Below are 11,839 nucleotides of genomic sequence, written 5' to 3' on the forward strand. Positions count from 1 at the left end.
CCCCCCGAGAGCTCTCCTGGCTGGGGGGGCTTCACTGGTGAGTTTAAAAGGCTCTCTCTCCCCACCTAGTAATGTTCTCGATATTTCTCCGACTCTTTTGTTGTGGCCACTGTTGGGGGGGACAAAGCGTGAAGGTGCCTGGTGGGAGAGCGGGTGTGAGTGATCAAGGACAGCCGGAGCATCGGCAGGGAGGTTCCGCAGGGTATTCCTCAGCAGCGTGGGCGGACACTGGCTCTGGAAAGCAAAGAGCAATAATCCAGTGTGCCTTTTCCACCGTGAGCTTTGTAGTTTGTGACATCTGTCCATTGGCTTGACATGATTTAAAAAAAAGAAAACACAAAACCCAAGCCAGTCATACTTGGATGCTATCAGCAGCATTCATGCCTGAAGTAAAGGGAAGGAGAATGAGCAGCTCCGAGCTGTTGCCCACTCTGGGAAGCTGGTGCAATTCCCACCACTTCTGCCCAAGGTCCTGTGAAACTCTGTGCCAAAAACCACACCTTGGTCATCTCCATAGAGTTCTTTAAATAGTCCAAAGCCAGTCTATTATGCCTTATTAAATCCTTGAAATTCTCATTGACCTGTTCTCATGGAATCCATAAAACATGTATTGACGTGCTCTGGAAAAATCGACCCAAGTCGTACCTGGAGCTTTAGCTCCATAATAGTGTTTCAATCATTTATACAGTTCTGGAAGCTGATGTTTGGTTTCATTAATGTTAAAAAAATTAGATTAATCCCAAAACTGTTCTCTGCACGTGTACGCATGCATATGTGTCTGTATTTGCACCAGGGTATTTCTGGAACACACATGCCCAAGTGGTACGTCATGGTAAAAAGCAGGTGATTGCCATAGATCCCTACTGTATGGGGGAGTAATGCAGAGGAGGTCACCGCAGCACGGATCACAGGAGAAACTGCCCTCATCCCAAAATGAGATCAACCCAAATCCTTTAGAAGTCCCAAAAAAGGCTGCTTAATATTTTTTCCACACTGTGCTATTTCCCATGCAGGTTTGCCTACATCTTTTGCTGGGGCACGGTTGTTAGAGTGAGGAACTGCCAGGGTCACGACGTGTACGCGTCCTGAGCAGGCTTTGCTCTGCTCAGCAGTGCTGCATGGCTGTCCCCGCAGCCTGTGGTGGTCGATGCAGCTCCCCAGAGCTTCCCAGAGCTCCCCGAAGCCTGCAGTCGAAAGATGCGTCACAATCCCATGCAAACAGCGTTTTGCATGAACGCATATGTGCCGGTTGGGACACCCCACAGACAAAATGAATATTTCAGGTTTCACATGTCACTGTGTGAGGTAAAACCTTCCGAGAGCAGATGGCGTGGCTGGTGGTACCGCGACAGCTCCCTGCTGGGTTGTCCCCCGTCCCCGCGGTTGCCTTGTGCTGTCACCGGCCGGACGCTGCGTGGCACCGGAGGAGCGGTGGGGCTGAGGATGCTGTTCCAGCTCTCGGTTCTAGAGGAGAGGCTGGTGGAGAAGGAGAAGCAGCTGCTTTGAGCAGCATCTCTCCAGGAGGGATGGCTGTTTTCCTGCCTGGCTTTCAGCGTAGCGGTGACAGAGCCCGACGGTGACGTGAGCGGCTGCTGACCTGCTGCATCCCGGCAGAGGCAGGAGGATGCTCTGGAGCATGCGGAGCTTTCTGGCCGGAGGAGTTATGTTCCTCTTTCTCTTCCCAGCCCCCGTCTCTCGGTGCGTGCAGAGGGGGGCACGAGGGGGGCAGCCCCCAGCCAGGGCGAGCAGAGGCGGGGGCCCTCCCCACTCCGCAGGCACACAGCCATGCACTGGTGCAGGTCAGACACTGCACCGGTCTCAGTGCTGGAAACCTCTCTCCTTGGAAAGGCTCAAAGCACTTTACAAGTTTTAATTGATGGCACTTCACAGCTCTTCGCTGTCTAATAAGCGAATTAGTACTACTGAACGTGTAGAGTCAGAGCTGGAGGCACGAGACAAACGCTGTGGCTAAGGACAAGGTTGGCAGGGCAGGGAGGGTGTGCAGACATTTCGAGTAGATGAGCACCAGGAGGCTGGCTGGGGTTTAACGGGGACTTTACATAGTACAGCCCCTCCACACCGTGCGAGCACCGGACGCCGTGCTGCCTAACTGGCAGTCTGGCATTTAACAGCGCTGGTGGCATCGTGAGGCTGAGCTCTCAGCGAGCAGATGCCAGGGAGCCGTCCCCAGTCCCGGGGAGCTGCCAGCAGCAGCGCCGAGCCCGCATCAGGGAACCTGGCGAAACTCATCCAGACACACAGCAAGCGGATGCTGAAGTTATTCCCCGGGGCCGGATTCATCCCGTGCCAACGGGAGCGGTGGGGAGGGCTCTGGTGCCGGGGGCAGCGGCTGCCGGAGCTTTTGGGGCCCCGCAGCAATTCCTGCGAGCGGGGGGACCCGGCAGGCCTGGGGTACCAGGAGTTAAAGGACCCGTGCCCCCGTCACGGCAGGTGCCAGAGGAGACGCAGTGCCAAGGCGGAGGCAGGAGCAGCCACCGCTTTGCAAACCAAAAGGCGAAATTTGCTGAAGACTCTCATGGCCTTGGCTGGGCACTGCAGCAAACTGTGGCTGTTTTGGTTTGATTTCATACTGGCTTTGGGGCTTTCTGAAATGAAGTTTGAGATTTTGCATTATTCTTGTCCTTAATCCCCCTCTCTTTGACTGAAAAACCCCATGGAATGAGATTATACAAAAATCTGTAAGGTTGATCAAGCGGTGACCTACTTTGCACAAAGAGGCTATTTGGAATACAATATAAATTTTACATCCCGCAATGCATGCATTAAGTAGTATTCATCCAGAACTATGTAAATGTTCGGCAGCGCTGTTAGGGAAGTGGCGATTTGAGACCTGAAAATCATACTGGTACGGTAACATTGATCTGACCCTCGCTTTTGCACAAGCCAGTTAAAATTTACAGTATTGTATGGTAATTCTGTGCTTTGAACACGACGAGCAGCTGCTGTGATGGCTCCATTCTGCCTAACAACAGCAAATGGTTTGTATTAACATTAACAGATAATGAGTCATCATAAAAAATCCAGGCTTGTCTTCAGAGGAGGAACAGCAGTCCCAACACAGCCCCGGTGCGGGAGATTAAGGACTCTGTAAAATCTGTCTCGCTAATTAAGACTTCAGTGTTGTTCTTGGAGATGGTATATGTTGGGCATCTTGCTTAAAAATAATGCTGAAGAATGAACCCTTGACAAAAAGCATATTGGATGTTGCAGAGCTAATAACCAGCTCGTCAGGGGTCGCAGCGTAGCTTAGGGCATTGCGTGTAACGAGCACGCTATAGGCAGCACTTCTGCGTACGTGGGGCTGTATGTAAAGCCCGCACGTGGGTGGCTGTCTCTTGGCTGTGTTGCAGAATATACCGCTGTACATACAGCCACAGACACGTAAAGCAAGTGGCCACACGCTAATGAGGGGGAATAATTGTATTCGCATAGGGGTTTAAAGATTACGTAGGGAGAGATCTTTCAGAAGACGGCAAATAAATAGCTTAAGAAGAACTTCAATAGGATCTCTGGTTTTGATGCTTAACCAATTCTCTATTGATTTCTTTAGGGCATTTAACTTTAGAAAATCTTGTTAGTACTCATCATCGTCTTCTCATCTGCCAGAGCACTTGCTGCTCTTAGCCCAAGTATGAAACGCTTCACAACACAAGGATGCTCAGAAATAAATCACGCGTTGGAAAAGGCCCCGAGGAGGTAAAAGTGTGCAGTAAAGGCACACCGAAGCCTCTCGGTCACTCCCAGTGCTCCCCGAAAACGTCCCCATTCCCACATGTGCCTCCCTAGACCGAAGCTGCCCTGCCGCACGGCGGGGAAGAAGCTGGGCAGGGCTGGGGCTTCTCCGGGGAGGCAGGAGTGGTGGTCCCGGTCCCGAAGGCAGGCTGGCAGCTGGGGGAGGTCACCGCCATCCGCTTCCCCCAAGCCCCGCTCCCCGGGACGCGCGCCCGCGGCCGTTTGCTGCCCTGAGCCCTGCTGGGCCACGGCTGGGAGGGGGGGGAACCCCCGGCTCCGGGGGGCAGCCAAGGAGCAATGAGAGTCATGATGCCTTTCCCTGTCGTGATTTAATCTTTGTTTTTCTTCTCGTCCTTAACAGGATTCCATTGGTGAACCTGTAAAAAATATAAAAAAATAATGGGTTACCTGTACCTACCATTTATGTTTACCAGTAGGAGACTCAAAGAGCAGCGTTCTATGGGCCAAATATATTTTTATAAAAATGAACACGCCTATAGGTAACTGCGTTTCTCAAAGAGCGTGTTTTTTGGAGAAGAGAAAGAGAAATGTGCGAGCAAAGAATCCTGTGGAGGAAGAGGAACCAGCGAGGGCCTGGGAGGGAAAGACTGAGCGCCTGGAGCCTGGACATGGACTGTGACTCTGAACCTGTGCCAATAATACCATTATGTGCCATGTACCGATGCAAAGACTTCGCGAGAAGCCGAAGCTAAGTCGCTAACGCCTAGAAACGTTGTGGAGGACGAGTGGGGCATCTCTTCTGGTGGGGTCATTCATTCCGGTCCATACGCATACATACATACGATATATGTAGAGAGAAAATATATATATATACACACACAAACACTTTTTGTACTGTAGCAATTTTTGAAGATCTTAAATACTCATTTTTAAAGAAGATGTCATGGGCTAAAAGTCTCGTTTCTTTAACATGCATAATATGAACTAGGTGAACTGATGTTTTCTACTTTGGCAGCTTGCCTTTCAAACCTATATGTGTATATATAGGTAGACATATATACATATATATACGTGTGTGTGTATGTATAAACATATATATGTATGTATACATATATATATATATAGTTTTGGTTCTTTTTGGAAATGCTTTTGCAGCGGCGGGGGACGGCCGGGGCTGTGCTGCTGCGGGGGAGCCGGGGAGAGGCTTCCCAAAAAACAGCCCAGAGCGCGGCTGTGCTGCCCTGGGGCTCCCCCGGCTCCGGCGGGGACGGCGGAGCGCTCGGGAGGCTGGTCTGGAAGGGAAGGAGAACGGACACGGGCTGGGACGAGACCTGGGAGGATGCTCTGGGCCAAATTCACAAAGTGCATTCCTGCTGCGGGAGGCCGGAGGGAGCGTGGCAGGGTGGCAAGAGGGGCTCCCTCCCACCCGCCGGCGGGCGGGGGGCTCCCCACAGACTCCTGCACCGTCGTGTCCCCGGGGAAGGGCCGCGAGTGGGACGTGGGCAGGGAGCTCGTGGCAGGGGGGACACCCAGACCCCAGCAGCTCGCAGCGAAGGGTATCCCCAGACCTCACAGCCTGATGCCTTGTCACGGTAGGTGGGAAAAAGGCCGAAATTTCAGGGTCTGCCCGTTGTTTCGCAGAGCTGCGGTCCCCGCTGCACGAGGTGTGATGCCTCGGGGCCGGCTGAGGTTGGGTTTTAGGCATGGACTTTCAAAGGATGGGCCTCTCTTGGCACAAGAGATGAACTTCAGGAGTGAGATGTGGGAGTATTTTGGGGAAATGGCTTCTAAACTGGCCACGACACCAAAGCTTGCTCAGCTCTGTGAGAAGCAAGAGAGGAACGAGCCCTTTGGCCCCTGACCCGGGCCACGGCCGGCGAGCTCCGGGGAGCCTCTTAGCTCTCACGGTCCCGGCTGGGTTTGCTGTGGCAGGAGAGGAGGCAGCACGCTGCCCACAACCACGGGGATCATTTAACAGCATTAAAAAGGGAATCCTGCCCAACGCTTTGCCAGCGAGGTACGGTTTGGCGTGTTGCTCTAGAAGGACATCCCATCGCCCGTCCAGCTCCTGCTGGGGTGGGTGTTTTGGTGGGTGCTGGTGAGCACACCAGCCCGCCCGCAAGCCCCATCCAAAAAGTCTTTGCACGGAGCCGGGTGCTGCTGTCAGGGCGGCAGTCCGTGCCATGCCGTGTCCCTCCAAACCGGCGCAGCTGGGAGAGCCGGGCAGGGCCGGGGGGATGGTGGCAGCGGGCTGGGGTCTCCCAACCCGCCCGGTGCCTCGCCATGGTTTGCTTCTGCTCTTTAACACGTGTCCTGCCCCAGGCCGGGGCTGGCCCACATCAGCGGGGCCAAGGCAGAGCTTGCGGAGGGCTCCCGGGCGGCTGCACCACGCGGTTCACGGGAGGGTTTGGGTCAGGCACCGGGATGGGGCTCGTTTGGGGTCGCTTCGGCATTACGTGGGTGGGAACGACAGCAGAGTTCAGACCAAAGTCCTCCAGTTCTTTTTGTAAACTGCCCTTCGTAAATACTAGCGATTTTTTAGAATTGTCCAGATACACATTTCTACTCATCCACTGATTATTCAGCTCCATTTCTTTATTATAACGAACATGCAGTTTAAAAAAAAAAAAAAAAAAAAAAGAAAAAAAAAGTAGAACCTTCTGGTATTGCGCATAGCCACGTGTGCAGTCTCTTGTTTCCGTATCCCTTTCTGTCCTTTTCTGATGGAATTGCACAGTCTGGATTATTTTTCCTGAAGTTTTGGAAGCCACCCTGGGAAGAAGTCTTCCTTGCCAGACCTGACGGTTACCTGCGGACTTGAGCCAAACATCTCTGAAGGTATTGGTGATTTCCCTGTGACTCCAATGAGCCTCGAGCATTGCCTCGGGCACGTTCTGCACCGGGGTGGCTGCCGACTGGCAGCTGGAGAGGAGGAGGGGGGTCCCTGTTGCTCCTGGCCAGGTTTTGGTCCGTGTCCGAACCCGTTCCTTCTGCAGAGGTGGTTTCTCATGGGTGCTGAGGTGGGCGGCACCAGAGACGTGTGTCCCCGGGGCTGGGGCTTGGAGTTGGGGGTTATTTAACAGGGCTGGGTCTCCTTAGGCTTCTGGCAAGGAGATCTGCTCTTGTGTTTCCTGAGAGCAAACCTTCCCATGATTGGGCTGGGCACTGGGCAGGGGGGGTCTGCTGGGCAGCTCCCGTGGCTGGCTCCCCGGGATGTGGGGTGGGATGCCTCCCCGGGACGCCCCGGGCTGGAGGAGCAACACCCCCCCCCCCCCCCCCCCCCCCCCCCCAAGCTTTAGCCTTTGCTGGGAAATGTGGGGTGCGTGTGCCCTCGGGGTATCCTGGGGGTCTGCCCTGAAACAGGGAGTGCTGCGTGGGGTCCCGGCCTCACTGCCAGCAGCCTCCTGTGCACTCTGGGGGGGAGCTCTGGTCCATGGCGGGGGGCAGGTAAGAGCGCGGTGTGTTACCTTGCTTGGGTGACCACCCCCATCACCACGCAGAGGAGCACCCCAGGAGCTGCGACTGCTCCAGGGCGATCCGTCACCTCGGTATATTGGGGCGTTTGTGTTTTACTGATGTAAATGGTGCAGCCCCTGCAAATCACCCTTGCTGGCACAGTTTCTGAATTCTCCCTCTTTGTTTGACTTTGCTGGCATCAGTCCACTCCAGCTCGGGAGCCGCGTCTGTTGTGCTTCACCCGTTGATCTTCCGATTTATTTGTATGTGCTGGCTGCACCCAGTAGTTCTTACTGGTATTCCAGTGTAATCTCGACAGCAATTTGACGTCATAAAATATATCTCAACTCCCTCGTTCCCGAGCTTTTGAAGCATCGTTCTGTGTTTCTGTGTGCGTGGAACCCGCTGCCTGAAGGGGAGTCATCGGGCAGAGCCGGGGGCTGGCAGGGCAGCGCCGGTGCCGGTGATGGAGAGGTGCCCTGGCCCGAGCCTGGCACCCAGCTCCCGGGAAATTCCCTGCGGAGCTGGGGGCAAGGAGGGGGGAGTGTGTGTGTGTGTCTGTGCGTGTGTCAGGGAGAGAGAATGAAGGCAAATAACTTTGACCCCAGACAACAGGAGCAGGTTTCTGATGTCCAGGACTTGCATGAGCTTTCCACATAGTCTGCAGAAGGACACATCCTGGTCACTGAGAGATGGGCGGTGAACCAGGGAACAAAAGTAGATGCACAATCTTCCCTTATTTATAAGGACCAACAGCACTTGCACTTTATCAGAGAAACCCTCCCATCCCTATGCATGCCAAGCACACCAACAAGGGACAACTGCCAGGAGGAAGGAAAGGAGGGAAGGAAGAAGTGAAGGGCTGGAGCTGCAAATGCGATGATTTCTGAGGCAGCATCCTAGCATCCCAGTGTCCTTCCTAGTACAGAGAAATGAACTGTGGTTATTTCATTCCCTGCTATTGATGAAAGCCAAAAAAGAGACAGAAATGAAAACATAGTCACGTTTTCATAGAATAGACCTGTTGAGCAGCTCTTTCACACCAGGGAAAAGGCAGGCAGGTGTGGTGGTTGCAAACACGTTCCCTCAGGAACCTTGCCACGTTTCGGCCGCACTGTCTCGCCCCGAGGTCTGGCCACTGCAGCCACGGGTGATGGCTCTAGATGGGCTCCTTCCATCGCTGCCCTTTGCCGGACACAGAGCTTCATCCTCAGCTGGTGGGAGTTGCGCCAGGTTTTGTTGGCTTGAGCCAGCCCAAAGCCTATTCAGCAATAATGGGGGAGGTTTTGCCAACGCTGGTGCCACCCAATACTTTGATTTGGCTGGAGCCCCTTGCCCAAGCAGCGGGGTCTTGCTCCTGTACATGTTCGGAGAGGACTTGCACATGTTTGGAGAATTAGGGATTTTTCCGTTCTCATTCAGAAGCTGAGCTCATTTTCCAGCCCGGTAGCAGGTAGCAGGAAATGTTCCACCGTGAAATACAGCCCCGTGTGCTGGCCGGCATCGTTTGCGTGGTGACAGATTGAGCAACGGCTTGCGAGCAGCGAGGCGGTGATCGTCCCCGCTGTGCCCGGGGCGGTCGCCGTGCCAGGGAGCTGCGGGCACGTGTGTGGTGGGACTCGATGGATGTGCAGTAAATCCAGGGGAGCAGCCGCAGCGGGGCATCCACCACCACCTCACCAAACTACATGCCCTTTCCTTGGAAAACCAGAGCTTTTTACTGTGTTTTGTTTCATTGTGGATCTGGCAGCTTGGGGGAAAAAAAAAAAAAAACAACAAAAAAACAAAAACCCAAGGTTTTGCTCCTTGCTTTGCCATAAACTTGCAGCTAGCTGCTTCTTGTTGCTGTTTGGTTCATTTTACGGATTTCTTGGCCCCTTAGTAGTTCCTAAGAAATGCGCCAGAGCTGCCGAAAGGCTGCCAAGTCCCCCCGGCGTATGGTGGTGTGTCCGTGTGCCGTTGTGGCTCTGTCCTGGAGAGGGAATGGCTCAGGCTGAGCCCTTCTCACCGCTAGCCTCCGCAGGGACCTGGCCAAGCTGGGGGGTCCCATGCCGGGATGGCAGGTGCTCCCCCGGCAGAGGAGAGCCGGGCCCTTCCTGGGGCTGTGTGGGACCTCTCCTCCACCCAAATTCCTTGCAAACACCACGCGGGAGCTGCGAGTCCTTGGGTCAGGGCTGCTTGCCGCGGCCAGCACCACGGGGCTCTTTTCTGCACCCAACTAATCTGGTTTGGGGCGTCAGGTGCGAGCTGCCACGTCGCGGCACCTTCAGGTACCGCGGGCAGGTTTGGTGGGGTTTGGTACAGAAGCCCCTGATTTTTGCCAGCTGGGGTATCCCGAGGGCAGCAGCGTCCCGTAGCACCCGCAGGCACGCAGGGCAGAGCGGGTCCCCCGGGGCTGCCCGTCTCTCCAAATCTGATGGTTTACCTTCACTCTGTCTTCCCAGGTAGAGAAAAGGGTGGCCCATGGCAGCGGCGGTGGAGGGGCCGGGGGGAGGCGTGCTCCGGGGGGTTCCCCGGCCTCTGCACCCTCCGTGCCATGGCCGGGGGCTCGGAGCGGCGACAGCAAACCCAGCACAGGAGAGTGCGCGGGGGGCGGATTTCAGGTTACCTCTTCTCCATTGGCAGCTTGTTGCGAAGGAAGGTCGTTCAGCTAAAATGGTAGTTAAATAGTAGATATTCTACACATATTATATATTTTGTAAAAAAAATAAAAATAAAAATAAAAATAAAATAGAACAAAAATATATATATAATATCTCAGCCCACCCATTTCAGGATGAATGTGGTTGGAATTTTGGTTCAACCAGGTATAAAATCTGTAAGCGATTTTTTCAAAACCAGCAAGAAATCCCTCACCATTTCAGAAGTCCGTGGGTTTGGTCTCCAGATCTCATGTAATGCTTCTCACGCATTTTTAAGAGTTACTCCCAGCGTTTGTAGGTACATTTTTAATAGTGTCACGAGTGGAGATAATATTTACTTTGAGAAAAAGTATATGTTGCACAAAAATGTACACTAAGGGCACAGATTTCTGACCCAGATTCTTCTATTTTAGGTTCCGAGGGGTTTATTTTTTTGTTTGATAGGACATGTACAGTGAAGTTTACACTTTATTTTTATTTTGCCAAAAACCGTTTTCTAACATGAGACAGCTTTTACTTTGTAACCGGTTTTACATCACTGAGTACTTCTTTATTTTCCTGGGAAAGCCCTGTGCCGTGCGGTGCTGCCGCGCGCGCCGGGGCGATGGCGGCGTGCCGGGGAGCCGGCTGCCCGCGGGGCCGCGCAGGCCACAGCTCTTTTCTTCCCGAGTGGTTTTTAATTTGTCTCTGTACTTCGAAGCTGTGTATTTGGAAGCACTGTAAATGCCACCCTATACCGATTTCCCTGTGTATATTTAGTACTCTGATGTTGCTATTAAAACTGATATGAGAACCGCGCAGCCGGGTGGTGACTGGGTTCCTCTGCGCCGCGGCCCCTGGGGAGGGGACAGGGGTGTTTCAGGGTCGGGGGGGCGACCCGTTGTCAAGAAGAAGCCCAGGGGCTTCCCTGGAGAAATCTCCCTGGCTGCGCACCCCTTGGGCAAGGGGCTGAGTGCTGGCCCTGCCTGCATCCCAGGAGGAGGGTCTCGCGCATCCCCTCGGGGTGCCACCGCCGCAGCACCCACCTCTGGACCCTGTGGCAGAGGCAGGAGGGTGCCGGGTCCCCAGGCTCACCCCCTGTCCCCTGGGGCTCGGGGGGGACCCGTGGTGTGCGTCGGGATGAAGTGCATGAAAGAGGGAAGCCCTTGAATAGGACAGTTAGGGAGTTAATTAAACATCACTAATGATGTTTTAAATAAACAGCTTCGCAATAAGGTAAGCAGGCGTTACGGAATTGCTTAACCCAGATACATGTTTTACATAAAGAGACATTTTGCCGTGAGCAGATGTGTATTAAAATGGTATTTCTTGTTGGGAAGTTGGGTCTGAAGTGGGGGATGATGGTTGGCTCTCGGGCCGTCGTGCTCCCAGGTGGGGCTGGGCTTCTGTCACACAGCCGTGCTCCGCTCGCCAGACAGACGGACGGACGCAGGGACAGCTTCCAGAGCCCCGCTGCGCTCCCGCCGGCGTCCTCCCTTTCCCCGGGACACCGCGCGACAGCGTGGCTGCGACTCTTTGAAACTCCATCTGACCTAGAAAGGGGAAAGAAATGAAAAAAGCCTTCTTTCAGTGCCTGGGTCGGCTTTGAAGAGGGATGATGACTTGAGAAAGACGGAGCTTGGCACAGCCACCGGCTGTTTTGGCTTCCAGACCCCGCGGCCGCAGCCCTCCCACGGCACCCGGCCCCTTTGCCGCCCAGCGGCACACCAGAAGGACCGGAGATGCAGCCCGGCCCAAAAGCTCTTCTGTGGGAAAATATATAGGAAAATAGGGAGGGAGAAAGTGAGATGCTCTTCATTTTAGGGCCAAATTGCCAGCTTAAATCACTGTGACAATGTGTACAAGCTAACAGGATGCGAATGGCCCCGGAGCTGCATATATCAGCCAGAGAGCCCTGTTCGTTTCCAGATACGAGTGGGATTTCAGGGCATGAAATACAGTGTTGGGATCTCATTCCTTTCCCTGCTATTTATCACAGCCGGAAACGTACTCACCAGTCTGAATTGTTGCGAGTGTCACTGCTGGGA

At 54.0% G+C, this 11,839-nt stretch overlaps 1 protein-coding gene across 4 annotated transcripts in view; it reads left to right on the forward strand.

Annotated features, from left to right (window-relative positions):
* AJAP1 (adherens junctions associated protein 1) overlaps window positions 1–10,612 on the forward strand; it is a 44,189-nt gene extending 33,577 nt beyond the window's left edge. For 3 of the 4 annotated variants that reach the window (XM_042794482.1, XM_042794478.1, XM_042794480.1), the window contains exon 6: window positions 4,115–10,612. The gene's annotated coding sequence lies outside the window, so the exon portion shown is untranslated. Of the gene's footprint in view, window positions 1–3,571; window positions 3,718–4,114 lie in introns of all 4 variants that reach the window. The other variant, XM_042794479.1, reaches the window with a different exon arrangement.
* The last annotated feature ends 1,227 nt before the right edge of the window (window positions 10,613–11,839 follow it).

This window comes from Tyto alba, unplaced genomic scaffold (assembly GCF_018691265.1).
Source record: "Tyto alba isolate M040663 unplaced genomic scaffold, T.alba_DEE_v4.0 Super-Scaffold_20000042, whole genome shotgun sequence".
Classification (NCBI taxonomy): domain Eukaryota; kingdom Metazoa; phylum Chordata; class Aves; order Strigiformes; family Tytonidae; genus Tyto; species Tyto alba.